General features: G+C 43.4%; 1 protein-coding gene and 1 pseudogene across 2 annotated transcripts in view; both read right to left on the minus strand.

The window, feature by feature from the left end:
• Positions 1-24,627, minus strand: part of NUP188 (nucleoporin 188) — a 1,223,536-nt gene that overhangs the window by 1,093,871 nt on the left and 105,038 nt on the right. The gene's annotated exons all lie outside the window — the stretch shown is intronic.
• On the minus strand, positions 23,009-24,125 carry LOC146868952 (small ribosomal subunit protein uS9m pseudogene; annotated as a pseudogene).

The following is a 24,627-nucleotide window of genomic DNA, read 5'->3' on the forward strand; positions in this document are numbered from 1 at the left end:
TCGTCGCTAGAGAAACCTATGTCCCTCATGGAAGGTTTTTTCGTTGACTGAGACATTGTGGTGTAGTGGGCTGTCTTTGGTTTCGGTGCGTCATGAGCGTCTTTGGCAGGAGCGTTGCGCAGGCCTCACATTCCTTGTCTTGATGATCTTCGGGCAGACAAAGGTTGCACATGTTGTGTGGGTTGCGTTGTGCGTATTTGTGGTGGCAGTTGGGGCAGAATTTGATGGGGGTATTCTCCATGAGCCCTACCTCGCCATTTGTGGACTGGAGAGGTCCTCTGGTGTTCCAGCGGACGCTCTGCTCCTGCCTCCGGCTACAGCGCCGGTTGTTCGATTTATCTTCGCTGATCCTTCGATGATAATCTTCTTTTGAAGTTTTTTGGGGAAAAACAAAAACTTTCTTTGGAGCTTCCCGTCTTGCTTCCAGACCCAATGGAAGAAAACAGAATCTGAAGATGGCCACCATGGACGTCGACCTCCAGGATACTGTGACGTCACACAGGGGACGTACCTGGCTCCAAATGGCGGTAGACCGTGACCAAAACAAGAAAAAAAAAAAAAGACAATTCTGGACCCAACCACTAAATGGCAGAATGATGCACAGCATGTGAAAAGAGAAAAGGATTCACGCTAGCACTTATTCTTTCCAAAAGTGCCTTGGTTTGGTACAAGACCGCCACACATGCAAGGCATTGAGCTCTGATTCCCCACACCTCCAACAATAATCTCTTACGTCCAGGTAGATCTGTTTTAGGAGCTGGGGAGTAAGGTACCAGTTGTACATCATTTTATATCTGTGCTCCCGACACATGACATTGTAATGAACCCGGTGCATATCATTCCGCAGCCTCTGCTATTCCTGGTCACTTCTCTCTCTCACCCCTCCCCCACTACTGTATCCTGTTTTTTAAATCCCCACTTCTGGTGTCCTCTCAGATTCAGGAGTTTATACAGGTTGGTGATGAGCCCTTCGGCTCAGGCAGGTCTTAATATACTCTTGAAATTCTTTAAGGTCACGTGTTGCGCCTTCTCCAACTCCAGGCTGCGCACAGGCTAATCGATCATATTAGGTTAATGTGAAGTCAGTGTTCCAGAGATTAAAGAGTTTGATAATCCCTTGGAGAACAGATGCCCTATTATCAATTAATCAATCAATCCCACTCTCTCCACTGCTGACATAAAATTTCAATTCTGGTGCATGGGTCTAAAAGGCGACAGTTAACTGCCTTCTTTAATAATGTATGCAGAATGTCATAGGCGCTATGGGGTCTAACGTGCTTTGGCAATCAGAGGACATCCCAAAGCAATCAGCCCATTTCCACCTTGTCCATAAAAAACACTTCTATGTTTCTCGTATGGACCAGGCCTGGAGGAGTCGCAGCTGAGCAATAGGTTTTAGCAAATTACAACCCAGAGATCCCTCAAACTGCCACGGGTCGCTGTATAGATTTTTTCAGGGCTAGGGCCAGAGAGAGACAATGCCATGATATTTCTTCTGACGAAAACTTCTGAGTAGAGCAGGAAGTAGCAAAGCTAGTCAGAAAAGGGCTGACTTGTTCCTGCCACAGCCTCCGAAAACCTAGTTCAAGGAAACAAGAAACACAAGGGCTTCTCCAGTAATACATGTAAAACTGCTAAACACATGGGTGGCTTATCAATATCTGAAGGAGTCCATACACCTTCTCAGATGTACCATTATCGCTAAGGACTGAATGGAGCACCAGAATCAAAGGCCCACTTTTCAACCCAATCTGCAAATATTAAAGGATTTTCAAGATTCAGTGTGACAGGCAAAAGAGCAGATCCACAACCCCCGTTTGAACTGTCACAGCGACCACCCCAAAAGCTCTCCGTTGTTTTGGCTACCTCCGTTCCTGGAGTTTCCATATGATGATCTACTCAGTCAACATCTTTCTTATGAGGCAGTGCCCCCTCTTACTTCAGGGGTAACATTGTTACACCAAAAGCCTTCATCTTCCATGTGAACGTCAAGAGGTCAGCCTCTGCATCCCCTCAGGTCGTAGAGTTCCTTGCTTGAGACTGGTAGCTCTGTTTTCACTACTTTAGGATCAAAAATGGATTGGCAGCAGATGAATCCATGAACAAGTGTCAAATTAAGAGGTTATGAAATGTCGAGTTTATGTCTCAATAATATGTATTGCTAAATATTCAACAATAAAATAGTGTAATATAATATAATGCACTTTATGAGCTTAGCTGTTTGGTTGTCCCAGCTCTTTTGTGAAGATCATAAATACTGGAGTTGCTCAAGACAAACTTTTGAGGGCAAGCTCAATCGGTTGTGAGCTCACGCAACATGAAACTTTTCAACCATTCACCCCCAGTCAATAGACCTGGGTTTAATCCTTCATTCTTTTCCTCACCATGCCACCCCAGTTTGGACCGAGCCATATGCAAATCAATCTTGACCCTGCTCCTCACTGGAACAGTCCAGCCCGAACTGCCAGCCCAGGTCCTCCCTGGACCGGAAACAAGCATCCTGGGACTGGTGGCAGGAGAGTAGTGGAAATTGTGCTTCCATTGTTTTGCCTCTGTTGCCTGAACCCAGATTCCACTAGAGAGAGATTATATCTGAACTCCTAAGGCCATATGTATACATTTAGCTGCATTACTCTTTTCCTGGGCGGACATTAAAGAAAAGGAAAAGTTAGTGGTTAAGTGGAGCCCAGATAAACCTTTAAACATGTAGTCCTCTTCATAGGTTTTTACACCATTGCTTGCAGACAGAATGATAAACAGTCAAGCAATTTCCCTTTTTCATGAAATAATGATACACAAAAGGGGGCGCGAAATGATATTCAAGAAACAATGGCCCTCTGAGCTGCAGCTCCCACCGATGACAGACTATAATAGTTAAGATCTTGCCCCTCTGAGGAACCCGAGGATCCCTGATGCTCCTATGAGGTGGGAGGCAGAGGGGAGAAAGGGGTGGCCAGATCTGGTGGGCCCAAGCCAACCCAAAGGGATGACAAGTAGTGGTGCAGAGGCTCTTCTGTGACAAGATGTCGGCTCCAGCGCGGTGAGAGGTGTGGCAGAGGCAACAGAGAGAGAAGCATTGTGAGCCAGAGAAGCCGAGAGGGGGCCGCAGGTGTGGCAAGAGATGAGCGGAGTGCCTCCCTATCCCAGACCCATCCTTGAACGAACTGATGGCCCTGGATATAAATCTTATGCGGGCAGAAAACGTCCGCAAGAGAGTCACCACAGGGCACACATTAAAGGAACACTCGAGGTCATCGAACATCTGAAAACAGAAGCTTGTGCTTTTCCAGAGACTACCCGCCGCCTGCAGACCAGGGTCAAAGATGCAGAGGGTGGGTCCAGGCGCAACAACATACACCTCATGGGCCTCCCTGGGAAAGCAGGACGGGACCCAGAGCACTTTGTGGAGGGACTTCAAGAAGTTGGTGGCCCTGGGCCAGCTTCTACAGCTCTTTGTGCTGGAGAGGGCACATCGAGTTCCAGGCGCGCTGCTGGAGCCAGCTCCTCTGACAGTGGCACGGGCTTGAACGGACCCAGAGGGCTGCAATGCGTGGATTGTAGGGTGTGGGGCTTTGTGACTGCACTGGGGTTGTGGGACTTGTGGAAAGGGGCTCACCCAGGAGAGAGACCATACTTATGTGTTCAACTGAATGCAGGCATTGCCGAGGCCCAACTACTACTTGTTCTCAATGGCCCAGCGAGACCAGCACTGTGATACACGATACCTACCACGCCACACTATGCACTAGAGGACATACCACAACAACACTATTCAGGTGTGAGTGTAGGTTAGATCCTTGAGATATCAAGGACTGGGACAACAAGGTACTTGAAAGAGGAGACATAGGCCTACTGGGCCGAGTATATGGGCTTGGTGCCATCGGAGGGGACGGTCTGGGAGGCTTATAAAGAGGCTATTAGGGTGCAACTTATATCCAGAATTGCTGGTTAGAGACAGGACAAACTCTGCACCACATGGGAGTTAGAAGGGCAACTGACTTGGTGGGAGGACGAATACGTACAAAACCCAACAGTGGACTTTGAACATCGTATACAGCTAGCTAGGGAACAATACCAACAGATACTAGTTGACTAGGCTAGGGCAATTTATCAAGCAAAGCAATACAAACTATATGAGCTAGGCAACAAAGTGAACAAACTTCTGACCTGGCAGGCGAGCAGAAAGGAGAGTCAGCAGGACTGTAATTGGTCGCTTTAGATAATTGATTTGCATTTAATTGTATGCTGTAGTTACAGTTAGTCTGCGTGTAACATATTGCAAGCAAAGAAAATAAGGCAGCTTCTCTCTCTTTCCTTTTTTCATTCTAATCAATTTGGCCTTTATTTTCCCCTTCTCATCTTTGTTCATTTCTGCTCCTAAGTATGGATTCTATTTGACACTATAGAAAATGGGTCAACTCAAAACTTTTGCTTTCTCAGATGAAGAATTCACCGTCTTGGTAGGGACAAGTAATTCTTTTAGTAGCAGTACAAAATCCAGTATCCAGGAAAATGAGGATATGAATAAGTTACTTTTTTTGAAGAAAAAACTTAAAAGAATGGAATTTATGTTAGAGTATTTAAAAGCTGGAATAATTCCTCAAGGGTTGCGAGTTTGGAATATCCCAGGACTTTTTGTCCATTATAAATTGTTTTTGGAAAGGTGGAGCATGATAGCAAACAGATGCTCCAGAGATTTAATGATTTTAATAATAGAAACTGCAAAAGAATTAGCAGCCTCCATGAAAACCGAACTAAATGAATTATAGGAAAAAAATAAAAAGTCTAAATAACTCTGATCACACAAAGAAGATAGCTAAACCACTTTTTGCACATCGTCGTAATAAAAATATTAAGGACACGATAGTGCATTCTAGATTCATCTCTAAAACGGCTAGACCTCCTTTTGTACAAAAAACTATTGATGGTAATACACCCATCAAAGGAACAATAAGATGCTCCTCGTGTAAATCATGTAACATACTACAAGGACAAAATATGACTTTTAATTAATTTACGATAAAAGCACAAGCACTATGGAATTGCAAAACCCAGAATGTCATCTATCTCCTTCTTTGCCCATGTAACTTAGGTCACATAGGCGAGACATCCAGAGCAATTCAAACTAGATTAACAGAGCACCGCTCAGCTATAAGAACAGTTGAAATGACAGCACCTCTAGTAAAACATTATACAGGGTTCAACCACAAACCAGATGACATACGGTGGCGAATATTAGAAAAAATTAAAACACCGGATGAAAAAGGTGGATTGCAGATCCGCCAAAAAAGAGAAGTTTATTGGATCTCATTAAATACATCCAAATGCGGTTTGAATAATGATTTACCCTGGGAGAATGAGATTATTTAAATAGCAATTGCCCAAACTTTTCATTCCCAGCTGAAAGGTTGAAGCCTACTTCTGCAACTCCTATTTAAAGTTTGACAACATTAATAGAAACTCAGGAAAACACGATTATTATAATAACACAAGCTTATATATTCTATCTTTTGTTAAAAGTTGATCCTAAGATCTGACATGAATCTAACATGAATACAGATTCTGTTGTCTAATAGTTCGTATAAACACGACGAAATTAATGGACCAAAATAGGAAATTTTTTATAAAAAATAACACTGTTTAAGACTATTTAAGATCAAAATGTTATTTTGATTTATTGGTTTTTAGAATTAGAATTTTTAAAGATAGTGATGAAATATAAATAAAGACCACACACTAATATGTACTTCACGATAATTCCGATCTGTAGTAAAACAATTGACGGTCTAGTTTCTTCTCTCTTTCCCCCATCTTTTTTCTTCTAACATTGAAAACAATACATCGGACTCCATGCTTACGCAAACGTACCGCCATACGTGTATTTCACGTTGAACACGTGATCTAAAGAACCAATTAGATTTTCCCAATTATACGGGATCACACAGCGCTTCCGGGTCAACTGAGCGATATCCACGCCAGTGCGAACCCGGGATTTATACCGCAGAAACCAACAAAATGTAAAAGGTACGCATTGCCAAGATTTAATTCCAAGAAAGTTCCCGACCGTTACACGAATGTGCAAATTGATGGCTCTTCGTTTGTGTTTTCGTATTAGATCTATTTTCTGTTAAAACAAACAATACGAAGACCACAACAACAGCGATGCTGTATTTAAATAACGATATATCTTTGCTCACCCCTTACTAGAGGGTAAGCTAGTTACAACGTTTTTATTATCTATTAAATTAATCGTTCAGCCCAGTAGAAGAAAGATGAAAGCCATAAGTAAATCAATTAATAATAAAGTCGTCAACATTCTGCACCAGGAACTCACATTCAACTCGAGTTTTATTAGTTACTCGAAGTTGCAGATTTGGGTCAGATTTAATCATGATATGAGATACAAACATTTAAATAGGATAAACCAATAAGATCATAGATTTATAGTTGTTAACAGACTGACTTAGAATATCCAAGATATTTTTAGCAACTACATTTATTTGACTGTCATAATTTTGAACTGTAGTAAAACCCTAGACGGTCCAATGTCACCCCCTTTTTTCTCCTTGTAACATCGACATTAATAACAGACTCCATGCTCACGCAAATGTACCACCATATGCTTATTATAAGTTGAACACGTGACCTTAAGAACCCATTAGATGTTCTTATTTAAACGGATTTATGTCGCGTTTTTAGGTCAACTATACGATAGCTATGCCAGTATGAACCCGTGATTTATACATCGCAGCAAGCTAACAATTTTAAAGGTACGCACTGACCATAATATAGAATATGGAATCTAATTTTTGAGTTCAGTTATTTAAACAGAGTTCTCCAAAACTATAAAATGACCTTTTTATCTTTCCTTTTTATTGCCCTTATATACATGAGTTTTTCATATTTTAGATTTCAACTAAATAAACAATATCCAAATGAGAAGTTTCTTCCTTCGGATCCTTTATCAGCATCAACGTTTCTCAACTAAAAGTAGGTTATCTTCATTGAATTTGAATATTCACTAAAAAAGTGTATCATAATTTAACAACTAAGAACTTACTTTTTTTAAATATTGTTATATTTTCATTTTTTAGAGTGAGAATTTTCCCATATATCCTGGGCACTTTACATGATGTAAAGTCTAACACGTCACACACTTTTAAGACAAGTAAGCAATAGAAATTCTTAAAGGTTTACACCTTAAAGAAATCTTTTGGACTAACACATTGGTGACTTATAGAGAGATATATAAACACATATATAGAAACATCTATGGGAATCTGTTCTAGCCATCTTTGCTTTTACTTATCTAATTTCTTTCTTCTCTTCATCTTCTTTAGATGTCTTTTCTATTGTTTAAGAATTTTATATATGTTACTTATTGTAACTTCTAACTTTAAGTTTCATTAGTCACTAGCAGCCTGTAATACAGCTACATAATCATGATGTAAACAAATTGAATGTAATAATGACAAGAATGAGTTCTAAAATGCTTTTTTAATTGTAGGTTTATTGGTGGCAACTTCTGACGAAGGCACTCCCAGTGCCGAAACGCACGAAGAATTTATTTCTGCCACTCATTACTTTTTAATTATAATATATATTTTTATGTAATACAGATTTACTAATGTCATAAATTTGATGTATTCTTTGTGAAATATTAATGTATTTGTTCTTTTGATTAAATATAATTGTTTTTATTAGTTACCTTTTGAACTCACTTCTTGTATCACTTGTATTTATTTGACTATATGTGGCCTGGGAATTGTATTTTCCATCGAGTCAGAGGTGGGGCCACAGAGTTGCCACCTCAATTAGGTAGGTAATCGACACTGCACCAGATATCGCACAAACCTTTGCATCGCATCTCGAGTGTCTCTATCACTCCAAAAAGGACTACACACAAGCGGAACTATGGGACTTCTTCAGAGACATCTCTATCCCTAGTCTAGATGGGGAGGACAGCAAGAAATTGGATCGCAAGTCGGAAGGGGTGGAAGTGGATGAGGCCATAGGGTACTTAAAATCTGGTATACCGCCAGGTCCTAATGGGCACCCGCCCAAATTCTTTAAAACACTCAGTGGGCCACTATTCCAGATGTACGCTGATGCACCGCAAGATTGCAGAATCCCATGAGACGTATGGACTGCCAACACTGTCCTTATCCACAAAAGTGGCAGGTCTACAGAGGACTGTGCCTCATATAGTCCTAACTAACTACTGAACATGGACGCCAAAATCTTGATAAAAGTATCGGTCAATCGTTAAATCCAGCTTTATGCCACACAGATCCCCTCACCAAAATCTACTATTCAATTCAATAAAGCTTTATTTTGGTAGATTTCAACCATAAAAGATGCATTTAAAAATACTTTCCTTTTGATTTAAAATTAGAATGAACCTTTTGATGTAAAACAACACAATAGGGGCATTTAAATAAGATGGCAATTATATAATCTATTCCAGCTACGCCGTTAAAACGTATTTACTACAATAAATACAATAAAAGGCAGTAAAAGCTAGGCAATCAAAATGCGGTAACATTGTTTTAGAACATTGCAATTTCGTCCATACATGCTCCAATACTATTTGCATGACAGTTCCAATAATGCAACTGCTTGGAATATATCATTTCAGAATCACATTCCCCAGTAACAACCATAGATCATAAAGTGCAAGTGCGGAGCTCTCTAACAGCAATTACTACGTTTTTACATGTTCCTTGACTGTTATAAATTCAGTCCAACCTTAGCTCTGATAAGGTTCACATTAAATAAGTATCTACTAACACTAAAAACAATCAACTGTGAAGTATCGGTTTTCAATATCCGTTCCGCCTCGCTGCAGCGTCTGATTTTCAAATTTATACAAACTGGCTTAATCCATTTTTTCCTTGGTATATCGTATGCGGGACAGAAAACAGTATATGTAAATCGTTTTCCTTGGTCGCATTTGGACATAGTTCGCTATTTTTACCATCATGATTGTTGCCCCATCTAGATTTGTTTGCATTCGTTTGGAGCACCCCATATCTAAATTTCATAAACAGGGATTTCGCTAATTGGGGACATACCTCGTCCAGAAAGGGTTAAAACTGAGCTACATCTTTGAATAAAAGTAATCTTGATGTTAGCACCCCCTTAGAAGAGCTATGTCGCACGTGGTTATTAATGTATGCCCAAAAGGTAGACTTTAACAATTTCTTGTAAGCCAGTGTCAACTGGGATGGTTCATCCCAGAAATAAGATAAGCCCAACATCATCATTCATGATGCAATGTGTTTAAGCCATGGAATATCCCTACTCTGATCAATTTTCATTATCTCCTCTAGGCCTGCCTTATAATTTGATAGCTCTGGGGTTGACCATAGCCTCACCCAGAATAGGAGAGGTCTCAATAAAGCATGATGGTCGGTGTATTTGATGTTTAAGTCCATAACTATCTCGATTAGAGGTGTTCTAGTCGAGAGACTTAATAATTTTCTAAAAAAATGTATTCTCTCCCGCTTCAAAGCTCTTTTTGCAGTAAGGCCCCCAAATTTCAGCTCCATACAGAGACGCCGATTGAGCTTTATGTTTAAATACCTCCAGGGCGGGGGGCACTGCTTTCGATATGCGGGCTCTGTGTTTCTTTAGAATAGGAAATTAATTTTGAAGCAAGATTATCTTATTTTTTTCCAGTTGTGGCTTCCAGGATAATGTTGTGTCTAGTGTGATACCTAAATAATTGAAGCTTTGCACATACTATAATTTCTGATTATTAAGCGCTAAATTCTTTTTAAACGATCTGTGTGGATTTATTGACATATATTTGGTTTTACCTGAGTTAATTTCAAGTATTTTTCATGGTACAATATGTATAAAGAGTCCATTAAACATTGCAATCCTTTTGGGGTTTGTGAGATTAAAATATCATCCGCAAATAAAAGCGCCGCTACCCTTTCACCCCCCAACTTTGGAGCATCATTTAGGCAGCCATTCAGATATTCAGGGATGTCGTTTACATACAGTGAGAACAGGGTGGGCGTCACTACGCACCCCTGGCGCACACCCCTTCTCACCGGTATTGCCTTGGTAAATTCACCCCTCGGGCCCCATCTTACTTTAGCAAAGTTATCATCATGGAGCCTGATTATTTGTACAAGTAATTCGCTTGGCACCCCTTGACGTCTCAATGAATCCCACAGTAGGTTACGGGGTACGAGGTCAAATGCTGCCTTTAAATCTACAAAGGCAATGTACAAGTGACCATTCCTTAGGTTTATATATTTCCAACTCAAACATGTGAATAAAAACCTGGTCGATCGTACTGGTTTTGATTCTAAATCCTGCCTGAAATTTTGAAAATACATTGTTCTCCTCAATCCACTCAATTAGTCTATTTAAAATGTGCCTAGCAAAAAAAATTTGTAAAATGTCAATCAAACTAATTGGGCGATAATTAGCTGGATCATATCGGTTGCTCTTCTTAAAAATCGTAATGATTTCTGCCCCTTTCCATGTTTCGGGTATTGGTGTACCCGAAACTATTGTGTTACACAAAAATGTGTGTATGGTCCCCAAACACTAATGTCATGTTTCAGTAAGTCTCCTGGAATTTTATCGGGTCCGGGAGCTTTTCCCGATTTAACTGCCTCGATTGCCAATGTTGTTTCCTTCAGGTTAAATTGTAAGTTAGCTACCTTGGAGGTAATCGCCGAATCTTCAGTGATAATGACTTGCTTACATTCACTATCAGAATTAAGGCGAGAAAAATGATCAATCCAGGTATTAGCATCCAGAAAGAGGTCCTTTGTGACCCTTCCTGCCTTACTCCCTTTCGCTATCAGGCTCCAAAAAACTAACTGGTCCTTAGACTTGGCTGCACTGATTAAGTCAGTCCAGGTATCGTCCTCCCATGTTTTTTTAGCATTTGCAAGGGCTCTCTTGTGTTTTGTTCTCTTACCCCTTATTGCAATTACGTTGCTGTCTTTGATTGCCTGGATGAGTTCTGCTTTTGCTACCGGGCAATCTTTGTTGTACCATGGGTTTGCTGCCTCAATCCGGTTTTTGTTTCCTGCATTATTCTCCTTGGGTATACTGCTTACAATCGGAGTTAGGGCATCTACGAGGGTATTATGCAAGTCTAACGTTGGTATTTTGTCTGCTGGTAAATGCATAAAGGAAGCAATAGTGCCTGAAAAAATATTATAAATGCTTGTCATAGACCGGCTGTTCCCTAGAATATGAGGCCACTTTACAGCTCGTCGATTGTTACTCAGTATGATGTCATCCTCATAAGTACTATTATCACTCCCACCCAGAGGAGTGGAAGAGAAAGGTTGGGTCGCTAACATCAGCTGTAGGGGACGATGGTCACTCTCAGTTCTAGGCTCTATTTTTAAATCAAAAGCATATAGCCAAAACTCTATCGACACCAGTATGTAATCTATATTGCTTCGGGAACTACCTCTGCAGAATGTAAATGCATTTGGTCTATCGGAAGGCAGGCGACTATTACATGCTCTTAGGCCATGGCCCGTAGTGAGCTTTAAAATTTGTGCGACTGCTAAAGTGCACCGCACTTCCCTATTGCTTTCTATGGCAAGAATATTATTTGCCATATCTTCGCTCTCAAAAAGATTATCAAAACCCACCACCGGTTCGTAATTACAGTTGAGGTCTCCCCCAACAATTACCCTCATCTTTGGTCCAAGTGTACTTAAAAAGGAATCAAGCTGTTCTATTACTAACGATTCTTTAGAGGCAGGGCTTGGTCTATTATAGATGTTAATTAGATGTAAATATTTACCATCCTTTGTAACTATTTTTACGCCAACCATATCCTGTGATGGTATGTACTACAGTGGAACAAATATCAATTTCGAGGGTAATCCTTATCCAAATGACAAGGACCCCTGATGGCCTGCCTTTTGTTGATGGGCTGGCATTCACACTGAATGTCTTAAAGCCCACTCTATGGGGAGTTTCCAATGACCAGGTCTCCTGCAGGAGACAAATATCACTCTGCTCTATGTATTCGTTCCATACCATGTCTGTTAGATTCCTATTTAGCCCTGCTATATTCCACGAGATAAGCCGTACTTCCGTCTGCTTGTTTTGGTCTTTAGTCAATGGTGTCCCGTTACCATATTTCCTTGCAAAGAAATTGACATATTAGTTCCCATTGGCTGATCTGGATGCAACTCTAAAGCAGAGGTTTGGAGGCCGGGCGGAAACCCCACTCCCACCTCCTTGAATAGTGTGTGAATCCCGTCAGCCTTTCATTGGCTGATCTGGGTGCAACTCTAAAGCAGAGGTTTGGAGGCCGGGCGGAAACCCCACTCCCACCTCCTTGAATAGTGTGTGAATCCCGTCAGCCTTTCATTGGCTGATCTGGGTGCAACTCTAAAGCAGAGGTTTGGAGGCCGGGCGGAAACCCCACTCCCACCTCCTTGAATAGTTTTTGAATCCCGTCAGCCTTTCATTGGCTGATCTGGATGCAGCTCTAAAGCAGAGGTTTGGAGGCCGGGCGGAAACCCCACTCCCACCTCCTTGAATAGTGTGTGAATCCCGTCAGCCTTTCATTGGCTGATCTGGGTGCAGCTCTAAAGCAGAGGTTTGGAGGCCGGGCGGAAACCCCACTCCCACCTCCTTGAATAGTTTGTGAATCCCGTCAGCCTTTCATTGGCTGATCTGGATGGAACTCTAAAGGAGAGGTTTGGAGGCCGGGCGGAAACCCCACTCCCACCTCCTTGAATAGTTTGTGAATCCCGTCAGCCTTTCATTGGCTGATCTGGATGGAACTCTAAAGGAGAGGTTTGGAGGCCGGGCGGAAACCCTACTCCCACCTCCTTAAATAGTTTGTGAATCCCGTCAGCCTTTGTAGCACGCTGTGGAACTTCTACATTCTGTACATGCAAGGAGTGTGACTGGGCCATAAGATTGTTTAACTGGGCCATAACGGGACCATTATTCACTCTGCAAAACAGGGATTTTGGTTGTCAATCTAACGACTCTAATGAAGCTAAACCCTGAAATCTATTTGACAATGGAACTAAAGTGTCCGCATCAGTGGCACTGTTCCCAAGGGATGGACTGTAAAAGTATCCAAGGGGAAGAACGCAGATACTAGAATTTCGGGGGGATGTATCCTCACGCGTTTAACAGATTCCAAACCATCTGGGGACGTCTAAAATGAATCACCACACAGTCACCCTTTATGTTCTTTGAGGATTCACCAACCCACCCTACCCTACGAACCATGAGAATATCATCAGTATTTAGTGGGTTGAATTTTTTTTAATTTCGCTAACCAATCGACTGTTTTGTTCCGCAGGTTACACCAGGTCTCTTTCTGTTCTCTTCTTAAAACGGGCACCCCGGCTAAAATTAACACGTGGGGGCAAGAAGCGGAATGAAGTCTGTGCATTTAGGACTATATATTACTGCCGGACCAGAGTGGATCCCCGGTCCATCGGGAGCTGTTTGCGCAGAGTGACTATCAATCAACCTCCCTTGGCTTCCATTTGTGTCCTGGGACCCTCCCTGTGCGCTGCCCACCCCGTTGTTAGCTATAATGTGAAAATTTGACATAGGCATATCCCTGCCCACATTACTCATGTTATTTATTATGCCTTTGTCAAATAGAACCGGGCCCTCCGTTTGTGATGGTAATTGATGTCTTATAACTTGGTACCCTCCTTCATGAACACTTGAACAGACTGTGCCACTTCTGCTCTCCAAATGGCCTATAGTGGTGTTCAACTGCTCTATCTTCTTATTCAAAGAGCTTAATTTCTCGTTCATAAGTTCAACAATCTGAGTTAGCATAACCCCATGTGCTGATTCTATAGACATTTTTATAATTCGCTTTATGTTCTCAACAACTGCTTCCATTTGTGGGAAGTGCAGAGCATGGTCTCCCTCAGTCTGTGTGCTAGCCGATTTCGTGGTCACTATTTGGGCGTCTATGTGTTGATTAGATTTTGTCACGTGGACCGCCCCCCCCCCCAGCTCTCTTTGCCTTTGGTTTCCTAGTACCAGGGTTAGCTCTCTTTTTACCTGTGTTTCCTCCTCCTTGCACCCCACTGTAGATCTTAATATTTGTGGCCTAGAATCCATAACTGAACTAGTTAAGCTATTTAAATCGTTATTATTGGGTCTCAACGGAGTTGTATGCGAGCTGGCAATCGATGTGGGTGAACATAGCTGTCTGTGTATGGATACGGCGGCAGGATCAAGGGATAAGCACCTTTCTGCTATTTGTATCTCGTGGGATAGTAGGGACTCAGCTCTAATGATAAAAGCATCCAAGGTGGCAGCAGTTCCCTTACGCTTGCTCATGATTTTACAACGCCCAAGGCAATACAAGCTTGTGAATATTACGACAGTTCTACACAATGGTTCGTAAATCCCACTTAAATTGGATACTTGCTTTAATGCTAGTGATTAGGCTTACCAACTGATGTATCAAAAAACCTGATCTCAGAGAGAGGGCCCAGTCCAGTCCCCGACGGGCACAGACGGGCCGGCCCTTGGTCCGGGAGCTGTCCCGCGCCGCAGGGGTAGAGGCAGCGCTCTATGCGCGGTCACCACACCTCACTCTCACTCACGGCAGCTGTGCACCCGCTGATGCACCCTGGGGGCTGAAGTCCTCGCCCAGGGTGTGAATGCGCCTGGAAATCAGCCTCCGACCTTCGCCGCGCAAATGAAGTGCAGAGGGTGCTCCCACCAAGGTCTACACGGGGCTGAGCAGGTAAAGGTCTACTAAGTTTTAATGGGGTCATGGCCTAGAAGCAGTCGAAACGGGACCCATGGTGATTTTATCTCGATGTCAAAAAGGTATTTGATTCGTTGAATGGTCGCACTTGATGGCAAAGAAAGACCCCAGAATTCAGGCTCAGTCGTGGCCCGAGACAGTGCTGCCCGCTCTTCCCCCTTTTATTGGTGCTCGCAATGGAGCCCTTGGTGGAGTGGGTTAGAAGGGACCCAGGGTGGGAGGATGTCATCTCCCAATATGCGTAGGATATTATTCTATATTTGGTTGACCCCTTGCAAACCATTCCTAGAGGCCTGGAAATACAGCAGATTTTTGCAAGGTATTCAGGAGTTAATATTAACTGGCAGAAATAGATTGCATCCCTGCTTGTGGCATGAGAGTCCCCGAAAGGCTGGTCAGGCCCCATGTGAAGGGCCCAGGAGGGATTGAAACATCTGTGGATTTTCATTACTGAGGACCTCAAAGAGCTTATGCATATACAAAACACTTCTTATGAAGTCCCAGACAGATTATTTTGCGCTGTAAATTCAGTTAAACACTGCTCTAGAATGGGGGGTCCTCAAAGACTGCACTCGCCACTCATGAGCGGGCTCTACAATGGGGAACACATCACTGGGAAATACAGTTGCAGGTGGTAAATGACTGGGAGTTTGCCAAACAACAAGACCCGGCCCTGAAGGCTGATAGAAAAAGGTTATGTGCTTGCAGGGACATGGGGAGGCTTATACAGCCGTGGACGAACGGAAATTATACATGTACCAACAGTGACGATCTTTAAGATCTGGAAGTGGGCAAGCAAAGGGGTGAGAGAATAAAATGTCTCAAGAAACACCCCAATGGGATTTCAGCTTAATGGCTGACTTGCAAACATTTGAAGGTTTCCAGGCACGGGACTTCCTGTGCATATCCAAGGTGGGCAATATTGGGCCTCTAAAAGTCTTATACCATTTGATAAACTCCAATGTCAATACGAACTAGCAGACTCCCAGTGATATAGGTATGTACAGGTCTGCCATGCGCGGACTAAATATGGTCAGTGACTGCTTTAGAGAAGAATACATTATATTTTATCGTGTGTGTAGCTTAAATAAGTCAAACACTGGTAAAAAATACCAAAAATAAATGCAACAACATACCCTGCTGTCTAAGATAGCATTGTTCCAAACGTACAGTCAATGTAAAACACAAAAGCGCAAAAGAATTGTTTAAATTCAGTATATTTAATTTCATATACTTGAACAGGTCAAAATGTATTTGACAAAAGGAAGGTACAAAGGTTGCTCAAAGGAAGAGAGAAGAATGGGCGTGCTCGTGATGCGTAGGGAAAAGCGAATAGTCACAAATATTCAGAGTTTATACATTTTTACGGCTTTGGCAATGGACTGGGCCTGTCCCAAACAAATCATTTATAACAGTCTTGATATACTTTTTGTAAATGCATAAATGCAACATCAAGCGAAGGGGATGGGATGTGATGCAGGCCGTTAGTGGGTGGGGTGTGTCGATGTTTTGACTCTGCTTGTGCATAGAGGGTGACAAACCTCCGCTGCGAGTCTTCTTCAGGACGAAGGGGCGCAACCTAATCCTGGTGGTGTAGCAGTGAGCTGAAATCCACTCCTGAGGGCCCACCTTGTGAAGTTCAGTAGGTCAATGGAATTTCCGTCTTTATTAGCAGATCTTGACACACCTCAAATAATAGCTACAGACCCAGTCCTTAGTTTGTTAGAGAACATCAGGGTTCCCCAAAAGATAATTTGTTACAGGGCTCCAAATATTTTTCGGCCTAGATGCGATCGGGAGTTCCTCAGCATAAATGTCCAACTGATCTTTACAATACACAAGCAGAAGAGCGAGTGGCAAGGGGATGCGCTAAGAAATTTGCAGAAGGTTTGGGGTTTGTAGCTAGACGTTCAGGAGGTGGACTGACCACACTGTTCTTGTGGTCCTTGATAAGGGTGGAAGCAATAATGTCTAGAAGGTCAGCGGTGGCCAAGTTGGGATGCCGCACTGTTGGGGGAATGTCACCAACCTCTGTTATTGTTAGGGCCTTGCGTCCTTCTGTACAGATCCCTCCCACCGGGATCCAGTGTTTGAACTGTCATGTACCGTATCTCTGCTACGCAATGTTCATCATGCTTCTTTGGAAAAATCGAACCGTGTTTGAAACAAAACACGGTTACCCAATATACAACACCGAATTAAAACTTTGCTTTAGTTATAATTGCTACGGATGTGTACTGGAGTTTGACTTTGTTACGCCATATGTAAGCGGGTCACAATTCTTGACATAAGGCCATTGCCATGTATTTTACAACAGCAGAATGATCAAAGTGCAGTACAGGCCGTGGGAGGAGATGTGAAAACATCCACTTGTGCCTGTGTTTTTGGCCGCGTGGCCTCTGACAGCATGTGTTTGTGTACACATGCATCCAGATACTGCCTGTATGGATAAGGGTGTCCGTAAGTGTGTTCGCCGTTACCAGAACTAAAACGGTCACAACATCCAACCATAATTAGAACAAGGACTCACAACTAGCCAGACCGATTCGCTTAGGTAAAGCTTGCTAATTTACCTATCACTTTCTTATCTCTAGTTTTATTAAAATAATGTAACTTTTTACTTAAAGGGGAGCATGGGATTTTCCCTGCTTATTTTCAATTTACTGTCCACTTTCATACAGATTTATATAAGAGCTTTGTGAGAAGCTGGCTTGGTGTACACTTTTGTAAGTGTAGCACCATGCACTAGTCCAGACAACCCTTATGGTGATTGGAGTGGTTTTAGGCAACCTTAGAAAGCTCTCGAAGTGGTAGCTGCAGAGAGCAGCCTTCAGACTTAGTCCAGAAGGAGAGTAAAGCAACTTGTTTTACCAGAACATTATCTTATAGTTATAGATAAAGTGAAAAAGAACCACACAGTGTATTTATAAAAATATTTATTATAAGGCACTCACCAGCACATACAGATGCACACAATGTTTTTCAATAGAACCAGGCAAGTAGCACGTAATACACACACAGTGGATGTCAAGGGGAGACCGAAACATACACTAAAATAGTGGTACACGAAACACTACTTAAGCCAAGCCTATACCCAGAAGAGGTTAAAGAGCCGGGAACCTCCCGAGGTAAGTAACCAGGAGCCCCACGGAGGCCGTGTGCAGAGTGGGACCACGACCGCAGGATCAATGCAAGTCAATGGGTAAGTTGCAATTTTAAAGAAGAAGGACCCTTCCCAGTGGACCCTGAAGAAACCCCGTGGAAGACTGAAGGTCGGAGAATCACCCCACCTGTAGGTACCTTAGGAACCAGGATACCTGCACCAGGGAAGCCGGGTGCATAGATGTGAAGTGGCGTTAGAAACCGCCAAACTCAATGGAGGACTTCAGAAAGGTGCTGCTGCTTGGAAAGGTGAAAGTGTCCGGTGGAACCTAAAGGTGGATTCAAGATGTGAAGAGCTTGCAAGCAGATGGGACAGAGTCTATGCCATTCGGGAAGGACCAGGAGGCACGGAAGACGAATGCCCACCGACGTAGAGTGTTGCAGGAAAGCGGACGGTGACCTTGAAACTGCAGCTGTGTGGACCAGGTGATGCTGTGGAAGACCAGGAGCCATACACGAGCTGTCCAACGTCGGATTACGAGAGTGGACCGGTCAGTGTCCAGCGGGAGAGCCAACAAGCCTTGGCAACGGCAACCAACGTGAAAAATGAAGGTGCAATGTCGGCACCAGCAAGGTCCAGGAGACTAACCACAAGCAGGGGTGTCAGGGCAGGCCCGAACAATCAGAGCAGCCCAAAGAATTCAAAGATAACTCTCCAGAGGACCCACAGGTCGGAGGCACGGGAGTTGCAAGAAGACCTCAAGCAGCTCACCGAAGATGCAAGCCCACGATGCAAGTGATGCAGTGAGGAGGAAGATCTTGGGACACTGGAGATGCTTCAGGTTGGGGCTACTTGGAGCCCGAAGATCTTGGTGGAAGGAAGCCAACAAGCCTTTGCAACTGCAAGTTGATGATGTGCACAAGGGTTTGGTTCCTGCAGCTCCAACGAGGAATACTGGCCTCAAACATGGTGAGAAGACAGGGCAGGCCTCGAGGAATGAGAAGAACCACCACCTGTGTTGCTGAGCCTTTTGGAGTCCGTGGTAGCCCAGGATCAGCAGACTGGTCAGCTTAGTTGCGGTGCCTGCAGATGCAGGGAAGTGACTCCTTCACTTCAAGGGAGATTCCTTCAGGTGTCCTGGATGCCTACAGGCCTTGGAAGGTTCCTGTATGGAGCACAAGCACAGACGTTGCAGCAGACGAGCAGGGTAAGGAGATCAGGAGCAGCCCAGATGGCTGAAGTGGTGTCTGAAATTAATCTTGTCCCATGACGAATCTAGGGACCCAGCCACAGGTAAGCCCCCCAAGTACCCTAAGGGAAGGGTTGATTCAGGGGTCCCTCCTAAAGGAGGGGCTGGGAAAGGGGGAGGATACTCGCCTGTCCTTTGTCCAGTTTCGCGGCAGAGCGGGAGCCAACGGGTTCCTCAACTGGTTTGAACTGGACTATGCATGGAGGGCACCAAGTGTACCCTGCACGCAGACTATGTGGTGCAGGCAAGCACCCCCACCCTGCCCCAGTACACTAAACCCTACCGGGAGGTGGTCACACCTTCCTGTGACAGGATACCTATTGTTTACCTTCCCCTGCCCAAGCTTGGCTCAGCAGCAGGAGGGCAGAAACGTGTCTCTGACCGGCAGCAGCCCTAGCTTGCTGTCCGGGTCTAGAACGGTAGCGGGAGCACCCAGGGCCTCCCAAAGGACCTTTACGGTGCACGGAATAACAACTCACACACAGTTTACGGGGTGGAGGTATGATTCCAACATATTCGATACCAAACATGATGGGGTTTGTTACAGCCAGTTTAGAGATGGGCATCGCGTAATGACACGGTGCCCCTCTATATGTTATATGGGCGTCTCACAACCCGGGAGAATGGAATCTGTAGGGGTGCCCTGATCATGCAGGGGCACCCTCACACTTGGAACCGAGCACCCTGCCTTCAGGATTCAAAGGCCTGAATTAGGGGTGACTTATAGGTTTTAAGTGCAGTGACCTTAGCTATAGGTAAAGCTATATCTTTCGTAAGTGGTGCTAGCACCAGCTTACTCAGGCTGCAAAGGCAGGACTGTAGTTACAAATTGAGTGGTCTCCCATTGCTGGCATAATACATGCTTCAGCCCATGGGGGACCCCTGGATACCTTAGTATCATATACTAGGGGCTGATCGGGTTACACCAGTGTCCAATCTGGGATGTACCTAGGTACTTACCAATCAATTACGGGAGAAAGCAGAGACTGGGGTCCTGATTAGCAGAATCCCAGTCAGACTATTCAGAAACAATCAGAGCACCTGGCAAATAGTGAGGGGTAACCATGCAGAAGGAGCCTACCTTCCTACAAGCTATATTTATATAGGAGCTATATCCTTCACTCCGTTAGCTACATTACTGAAGTGTTTTTTAAAGTTCACCAGACCTTTCCCAATGTTTTTGTTCTGATATATTTGACCCCGTTCCATGCCCCCAGGGAAACCAGATCTACCAGGGTTTTGATTCTAATGCCGGCTCTGACTGCGTGGACCTCATGGCTCCTTAAAACAGGATAAATATCGCCGTTGGATATTTACAGCTGCCCAATAATTCACAAAATTAAGTGGCTTTCTTCGTCTTCATGCCTGACAATCTTGATCACATTTTGGTCATTGGCAGTATGAGTTCAGAGCAAAGTTCCAAATTCAGCACATTAGAAATAAGCAGTAACCTACAGATGGTTTAGGTTAATGGGAGGGGGTTACAGCCTTAATCTGTTCTCCACTGTGGTCATATGATGCAAATGTAACAAATGCTGGTTTCTTTTGTCAAGAATAAATGTTTCCATTGAGGGTCTATGAGAGCTTTTGTTTGAAGTTTTTTGATTCTAGTGTTTGCTTTTAGTGTAATGGTTTTAAAAAGACTAATCATAAAAACCTTTTGTGCCCTTATTTTACAAAATATTTGAATATAAAATGTTAATATAGATCCAAATTCGAAATAGCATCTTATTAAAATACACATCCTCGTCGCCAAAATAAATGTTGTGATCTCTGTAGAAAGACACCTGGAGCCAGGAGGTATTCTTAAGCCATCTTTATTCAGTCTCCAGTTCAGGTTACATCTGTCTCTACTCCAGCCAGCCTAGTGTGGTACCAGCCCCACCAGGAGCAGCCTCCCTAGCTGCTCAGCCCATCTTCAACTGCCAACACTCATCCACTCAGACACCCAGGCATTCCATGCATCACAGGCACACCAACATTCCATGACCATCTAACGCTCTGGCTGAGCAGCTAGTGGCAGCAGTGCTGGACTACAATGTTAAACAATTAAGTAGGATATAACATTATGCTTCACTACTCTCTCCTGAAACTGAGCATTATCAAGATATGTATTTACAAAATTCAGGAAAGATTTCTTTGCAACCGGGATTACTGTATAAGAGTAGTAGAACGACTTCCATTTTCCTTCAAAATTTGAAAATAAAATAGGGTTACTTTATTCCTACAAAGTTTATAGTTCATGCCTAATTGAGGATTGCCTGTGAACCCGAAACTTCTTCTTATAAAGTGCAAGTGCTTAGTGTAATCAATAATCATTTAGATTGGCCTGGCTATAAACTCTTGGTTGGTGTTTTATGCGACTGATCTTTACATATTTTGAAAAAATCCAGTCTCCCTTGTGTCCATTTTGTGTTTAGACCTTTTTTGGTCTATTTCTTCTAGATTTAGTTTTCAAAAGGTTACCCCACTGCAGACAAGTGCGATTGAGGAACCTACCGACCAGGGAGTTCCCGCTCGCCTGAAGGTGCAGATGTTCAATCTCATAACATTTGTTTTCAATAGCTTTTCCTTTCTATTCCGAGCTTTGGACACGCACAGAGAATGTGTGTTAAAGATTCTTTCTTATACTACCAAAATCGACATACTTGGTTTAGAAACTGATATTTCAAATTAGGAATAAGGTCTTTAGTTTCCCATATGCAAAAAGGAATTTCATGAACTGTTATTTAATGGTCAGTAAAAAAAAAGAGCTGTAAGGTATTCCGGAGGCTGCCCCTTTTTATATGAATTGATCACTGTCCAAGCGTGACGTCTTCATGTGAGGATGTTCTTGTTAGTTACACGAGACAGATTTTAGATGTAGCTTGGATTGCTTGATAAAATGCTGCTTTCCCTATGCTCGCCCTACAAACATCTTGCACGCTTAATTCCTCAACTGCCTGCTTTAAATAAAATCCCAAGGAACCTTTTTTGTTAATCTGTTTCTGCTTTTCAATTTCCTGCCAGCACAAATTATCAATAGAACCTCTTTCAGTTGCGCACAATCTCCGCATAATTTAATAAATGCATGTTTACTTTGAAATGTTTGATTTATTACACCGAACTCTAGACGAACTTGGGCCAAAGACGCCGATTTTCAAATGTTGAGCACAGATTTCTATACTAGATTGAATTTTGTTTAGGATGGGTGCTTCACGACCCCTCATCGTTTTACTGCCATGCATCACCTTTGGCACTAACTGGGCACACATGACGGGTAACAGAGGGCCGAAGTATGGCCAGCTCAATTTCCTTTTTACTAGCTTAAAACAATAGGTTAGCGATTGAGCTTTTGTCATCGTTGCTGCTGAGTGCTGTTTGTACTTCATTTGCTGTTCAATGTTGAATCCTAGGTATTAATGTTTCTGCTACCTTGACTTTTTTTCTTTCCAAAAACCAGGAGTATGATTTATAATGGAGTCTACCAGCCGTACTACTTTTGTCTTTTGCAAGTTTAATTTGTAATTTTTTTTTTAAGGATATTATTTTATTAGCAAAAAGAAGCACACATACAATATAATGTAATTCGCTTTGGTTCAATAACAACAAACAATTGTTTCCACAACATTAATGGTATACCATCAAAGTGTCCGAGATACAATTTAATGGCAGAAAATATAGAACTTGAATCCACATTGAAGGGACAGACTTGCGTTGTTTAGCCCTTTGATCGTGGGCGATACACTAACATGACATCATAACAAAGGAGAATCTGTGCGAATGTCTTGGTCAGAATGCCCACCAGTAACTGACCATAATTGACCATTGGTTTGTATTTTGAGCTACCTGCATCATCAGTGTTCCGACCTAAAAGGCTAAGAAGATGCATAGAGAGTTTCCATTTCTTGTGCGATCAGCCTGTTTTAACGTTTCTTCCAAGTGTCCAAGTGAATTTTCTGCGGGCTCCCTCTTGGCCAGGTTTCTTGCGTTCCTTTACCCGTGGGTCCACTGTGACTAGTCCAGCTTGCTTCATATGTTCCATATCTATTTCGGTGACAAAGCTGAGTAGGGCTCTTGACGAAGCCAAGCGAATGGCATTAGCTTGAGATGACCGCCCACCTCCTGAGACCGTGCACTCCATGTAATGCCTCCCAAGCCTGTCGAGGAACTGGAATGGGAACATCAATTGATCTCTATCTTGCAGTACTGGAAAGTAATGCAAATAATCAACTCCATTCACTGTTATTTTCCCTTTCCCGCCATCATAGAGTTTCACCTGTGCTCTGGAAGTCTTCTTTTTTCCTTCTGCAGTACTGAACGCCACGCCCCGTTCATCATACTCCAATCGGGCGACCACTTGTTTCTTTGACTCCACCTCTAGCAGCTTACGAAACCGCAGCAGATAGTCTTCTTCAATGGTGCAGTAAGGAAGTGTGAGTAACCGTTCCATCAGCTGGATGAAGCGGGTGTAATCTGGAATTGAGATGGGTTCCACCAGAATTTCTTCCAGTTCTTCCTTGATCAGCCATCTGCTGCCAACTAGGGATATTTGTTTGACGTTATCCGAAGTCAGGCCTTTTCTGTCATACGATCCTGGTGTGCTTGAATAACCAGCATTTTAGCATAGGTGTCATGCATTAGGGAATAGTAGGACTGCTTGCCGGTATAAAAAAAAGATAGTGGCAGGGTCGGCCATCTTCTCCCCATTGCATTGCTCTTTGCTTAGGGAAAATTTCATTTGGGTGCTTCATTATGGGCCTTGCTTTCTTATCAAATAGTCCAGAAGGGAAAAGGTATGCAATAGATTTATCAATATCCTCTTGAGAAAAGCTTTCAGAATCCTCTCCCATCATGTTGGCTAAATGTCTCTTTCCAATGTTGAACTCTTCAATCTGTTTCTTAATAAAGGCCTCTGTGTACTTTTCAGGTCCGGAGGACACCGCTACTGATCGAACAGTCAGGTGTTGAGTGTCCTCCTGAAGGTCAGCAGGTCTTGGGACTGTCGTAGGCTCAGAGGGAGGGTGTTCCATGTCTTGGTGGCGAGGTGGGAGAAGGATCTCCCGCCGGTGGTGGTTCTTCGGATGCGCGGTACGGTGGCCAGTGAGAGGTCGGCGGAAAATAGCTGGCGGTTGGGGATGTAGGAGAGTCGTCTGTTGAGGTAGGCTGGCCCGGTCTTGTGGAGTGCCTTGTGTGTGTGGATGAGGAGCTTGAAGGATCTCCTCTTGTTGACGGGGAGCCAGTGCAGGTTTCTCAGGTGGGGGGTGATGTGGCCGTGGCATGGTACGTCGAGGATCAGCCGTGCCGAGGCGTTTTGGATGCGTTGTAGTCGTTTGATGAACTTGGTCGAGACTCCCGCGTAGAGGGCGTTTCCATAGTCGAGTCTGCTGCTGACGAGGGCCTGGGTGACTGTCTTTCTTGTATCAGTCGGGATCCATCTGTAGATCTTGCGGAGCATGCGGAGGGTGTTGAAGCAGGAGGAGGAGACAGCGTTGACTTGCTTGGTCATTGAGAGCGTTGAGTCGAGGGTGATTC

This window comes from Triturus cristatus, chromosome 1_2 (genome assembly GCF_964204655.1).
Source record: "Triturus cristatus chromosome 1_2, aTriCri1.1, whole genome shotgun sequence".
NCBI lineage: Eukaryota > Metazoa > Chordata > Amphibia > Caudata > Salamandridae > Triturus > Triturus cristatus.